Genomic DNA, 5522 nt, shown 5'->3' with positions numbered 1-5522 from the left:
CCATTATGCGAAAGAGTGTTGGTTTCGTAAGGACAATGATAACGGTTTTCGCGGCCGAAGTACCTATAATAGCGTTGGACGTGGTCGTTTTAACCCTCGAAGAAGTTTTCGTGGGGGACGTGGACGAGGCTTTGGACGAGGCTTTGGGCGTGGCCATCACTCTCCCCAATACCATTTGCAAGGGAACTGGGGTACTGAAAACCAACAATTCCCGAACACCAATACCCTATATGATTCCTCGCAAGGCCGGTTTGAGCCAAATGCCAACGTTGCTCAGAACACCCGCATTCATGACCCGCACCCAAGCAACCGACAAGAAGGCCAGCCACCGTTTGGATTCATGGCTCAACTTAAGTTCAAGAGCTCCATCCCTCAAATTGGAAATTTAAAGAGCCCACATGCCATCATTGACAGTGGCGGGACACACAACTTTTTCCACAGCAAGAACTCTTTCACGAGTTACAAAAGCATGGATACCACTGACGTCTCCGCTGCTGCAGGAACGTCCATAATAGTTGGCCAGGGTATGGTGAAGCTACCGCTTCGCGGAGGAACACTTGTGCCGGCTTATCACACCCCTGAGTTTACAACGAACATTCTCTCTGTCGGCCTACTCACCGAGAACTACAACTTCATATTCACCAGCAGCACCCGTGCGCAAAACGGTATAAGCACATGCTTCATCTTGGACAAGAAAAGCGAGAAGACCATATCTGAAACCGAAATCGAAGATGGCCTGTATATGATGAAGCTACCAACATTCTCGGCCTCATCGGCAATCAGGTCTCTCCCCCGCCTACACTATGCCGAGTATGAATCCCTTTGCGACAACTGCTATTCCGTCGGACCTTACTCTGCTGCAAAAACCGAAAATGAGATGGCAATGTATTGGCATTATCGAACAGGGCATCCCAATCCGAAGCGATACAAAAGATTGGCAGAGATATTTGAAGATGTGCCACCTTTTCCAACAGCATCCTGAACAATCTCTTCTGTGTCGCTTGTGCCACTGGTAAAACAAAGAGAAGTCCCGTAACGCCAAGTCTCTACATTACCAGGCGCCCACTGGAACTCATACATCTGGACATAATCGGACCCATGTCGACAATCTCAACCGGTGGAAGTCGCTACGCACTAGCAATCATGGACGATTATTGCGCAAAGTCAGACATATTCTTTCTGAAAGCAAAGTCTGAGCTGCTCGTCAACCTTCAACGTTACAAAGCACGAGCAGAAAATGTTACAGGTTTCAGACTTCTGAATATCAGGTTGGATCGAGCCGGAGAAAATTCCAGTGATGAACTGCAGCGCTTCTGTTACAGCAACGGTATCCGCCTCGATTATTCTCCCGCTTATGCCCATCAAAGTAATGGAATTGCCGAGCGCTTCATACAAGAGCTTGGTGCTCGATGCCGCGTACTACTGTTTGCAAGCAAGATGGACAAAAATTTGTGGGGAGAGGCGATGCATCACGCAAACTGGTTACGCAATCGACTACCTTCAGAACGCTTAAACGGCGATATCCCCATACACGCATGGGACCCCAATTCACGTGTTAATTTCGCCACCATCCCAGTGTTTGGAGAACCCGGCTTCGCTTTCGTGTATCGCTCAGATACTGCGGCAGATAAATAGTTTACCCCCAGAAGTGTACACGGATATTTTGCCGGACTTCAGAGCGAGACAAGTGTGTTCCCCATATATGTTCCTTCTACAAAACAAATCATCTTCACGCGGAAGCAGGACTTCCGCCCCTGCAAAGAGGAAAAACTACCCGGAGTCACAGCACTCCTCGACGGAATTTCTAGACAAGCTGAACTAGAATCTCGCAGCAACGTCGACAGTCAGGCCGAGGAAATCCTCAGCAAAGCCTTTTCTGTATTTTGCTATTCACTTTCGCAGTCTTATGCCTTACAGAGGAGAGGCAAGAAATGCGACGCTGGAACACCTCGCTCCTTCGAGGAAGCTGTTCAACAGGAGCCATGGCGTGACGCCATCGATCGCGAATATCGCGCCCTAGTTCGCCGTAACACGTGGACTTATGTCACACAGAACCAAAGCATGCAGCCCTTACCGTTCACATGGGGTTTCCGTCTTAAACCGCTGGACAACAATGGGTCTAATTACCTTCACAAAGCACGATGTTGTGTGTGCGGCGACCTACAATCGCCACGTTTCGACTACGACCCAGAGGCGACGTACGCCCCAGTCGCTTCACATGACGCTATACGTCTCCTGTTCGCCGTATCTTCAGCTGAGAACCTCCATGTCGAAGGAGGGGATGTTAGCAACGCCTATTTATATGGCGATGTCGACACGGAGGTACTCATGCATCAACCTACCGATTCAAGCTGTGTGAAAGAAAAGCCTGGTTCGGTTTGTCTACTAAAGAAGGCAATGTATGGCCTTAAACAAGCCGGAAATTTATGGGGCTCGCTGCTTTCGAGTACACTCACGAACTGGGGATTCACCCAGTCCGTCATTGATCACCGAGTTTTCTTTAAACGTGAAGGGACTCAATTCATCATCCTCGTGGTAGTAGTGGATGACATGAAGTTTATTTCCAATTCTACAATCCTCCTTCAGCGCCTGAAGACAAAACTAGCGGCTGCCTTTGACGTCAAGCTCTTTGGGTTCGGCGGAGGTGGGAATCACTCCCATGGGGAGTTCGCAAGCTGGTATCCGCCTAGCACAGCAGAGGTATACAGTAGACTTGCTCACGAAGTACGGTCTGTTGAGGTCGAACGCCACTTTCACACCCCTACCTACAGACGCTGATCTCAGTGCTGCGAGAGATGGAGATGCGTTGCTGAGCAAGGAAGATCATGGAAGTTATCGCTGCATTGTGGGTGAGTTGCTCTACCTTGCAACTTGCACAAGACCCGACCTTTCCTTCCCCGTCGCTGCCCTTGCTCGACAAGTACACAAACCAGCTGTCCGCCATGCACAATTGCTGAAGAGAATGCTGAGGTACATCTCCGGCACAAGAACACTGGGCATCTTCTATCCTAGGGATGTAGCAACACCCACCGTTCAAGCATTTGTGGACGCAGACTGGGCTGGATGTGCTGGAACAAGGCTGTCGACAACAGGATTCGTACTGCTATTTGGCAACTCGCCCATATTATGGAAAAGCATACGGCAGACCATGATAGCCCTCTCTTCAGCGGAAGCAGAATACGTCGCATTATCTCACTGCGCTAAGGAAATAATATGGATGAGACGATTAATGTGTGAAGTGAAGTATTCGCAAAGCTTCGATGAATCAATGCAAATCAACGCAGTCCTCGTAAGCGTTGACAACTCTGCCGCAATAGCTTTGGCCAGGCTTGATCAAGTCTCTGCGCGAAATAAGCACATCGAGATAAAGATTCACCACGTGCGGCAACTTCTCAAGCTTGGTATCGTGCATATTGTTCACGTTCGATCAGAAGGACAGCACGCAGACATTTTAACAAAGCCTGTTGACAAGAGAACCCTTTACCGGCACCTAAAAGCTCTACAAATTGTGACTCTGAACTAAAACAAGATTGATGCACTTCCGAAAGAAGTCAAAGACTGAGAATCTGCGGCGCTGGTTCTAGAAGGAATAATGAACAAAGATTCAGACGCATAGGACTCATGTGGAGCAGCGTCGTTCGTGGACAAAAGTTTGTGTGCACTAACAGAAATGAAAACATAACGAAGAGCAGCAAAAGGAACCGAAAGACCTCTTATGCCGCGCGCCTAAAGAAGACGCGCGTTAGATGGGTCACCAGGGCGGGGAATTAACACTAACTGCGACAACCCTCTTCCTTAGTAACACACAAGGTGCTTTCAGGCCCTCAATTCGAGTTGGTCCTAGCGGCTTACACCTCTCATCCCGGTCAGCTCCGGTTCCAATGGGAACGAGGATTTGGAACGTATTTATACCAGACATTTTCGAGCGCCACGTGTATGGAATTCTAATCTTGGATGCAGACTTTCGCTTAACAGGTGGTACGCAGATGATGGAACGTTAATAGGACCTATAACGGAAGTCAGAAAAGCTTTGAACATCCTTACACAAGCAGGTTCTCATATTGGGGTTTCCATTAATGTCGCAAAATGCCGAGCTTTTTGGCCCAGTACCTCGCCTGAAAATATCTTGCCGCTCACAGAGTCCTTTCCCATGCATGTGTCATGGGAAGGCGGAATTGCATTGCTGGGCGCCCCTTTAGGAACTGACGCGTTCATGAAGGCCTTCCTGGATACCAAAATTAAGACAGTTTCCGCATCCTTATCCCTCCTTGATGACATACCGGATGCTCGAATTCGGTTTCACCTTCATCGTGTGACTGGTTCAGTGTGCCGTGTAGAACATGCCTTTAGACTCACCCCGCCTCGTGTCTCCCTCGCTCCGGCTATCCAATTCGATGACATGCAGCGTGCTGCGTATTCCTGCTTTAATGATGTAGCTATTTCTCCGTCTATTTCTACACAAATCGGCCTCCCTTTCCGTCTCGGTGGTCACGGATTCACGCCTTTATCACCGTTCGTACATGCCTCGCATGCCGCTAGTCTTATTGAATCCGCCCCTATGCGTGTTTCGGGTCCGTTTAATCCGACAGTTTCGTTCTATCGACGTATAGCTCGCAAGCATTTGGTCCATGTCTCGGGCTCTCTCCACCCAGAGGTCCGCACGCGCGGAATTCTTACAATCGCTTCCTCTCTCGGGCCGTTTGAACCGGACGCCTTGCTGGAAAGACCTGAACGCATACATACTACTCTATTTCAGGCTATCCACGGTGCTTCCTACCGTCGCAACTGGGAAACTACCTCCTGGACCCTACACCCGCGACCATCTGATCACACTGCCGCTTCTCTCGCCGTCACGCTCGTTACAACTCTCTCCGTGCTCCCGGCGCAGCTTCCTTCCTCTGCGCCCACCCTGCGCTAACCTCTCGTGTGTCGAGCTCCATTTGGTTTTGCATGCTCCGTCGGCATTTGGATACTCCTGTGTTCGATGATTCTATTCGGCCCATTCTCTGTACCCACTGCCACCGCCCAATGGATGCCCGTGGGGACCATGCTACTGTATGCCGTCATGGGTTTGGGATAATTCATCGCCACAACATCGTCCGTAACGTCCTTGCCGGCCATGCTTTTCGCGCTGCCGGTCTACAGTGCGAATTAGAAGTCCCCTTTCTGCTGCCTGACACTGCGCGACGCCCCGCTGACCTCCTCGTCCAACCCCCCGCTCCTCCCTCTGGTGCACCTCTCGATCACCCTACCGCATATAATGTCACATTTCGCTCTCCCTACCGCTCTGGTACTCTCTCTGCCGCTGCTCGCAACCTTGCCGGTGCAGCTGAGGCCGGAGATACTGAAAAGCTCCGGTCTCACGCTCGCGCTGTGCGCGATGCCTACCATCTACAATCAGATGCCCCGCTTCCTCCGCTTGATTGGGATTTCGTACCCCTCGCGTTCGACACGCTGGGCGCGACTAGCGCGCGCACTACTGGAGTGCTAGAGACCCACGCTCACCTCATCGCGCGCCGCAC

This window comes from Chondrus crispus, genomic scaffold (genome assembly GCF_000350225.1).
Source record: "Chondrus crispus Stackhouse genomic scaffold, scaffold_2, whole genome shotgun sequence".
Lineage (NCBI taxonomy): Eukaryota > Rhodophyta > Florideophyceae > Gigartinales > Gigartinaceae > Chondrus > Chondrus crispus.
Note: the sequence above shows the minus strand (reverse complement) of the source record.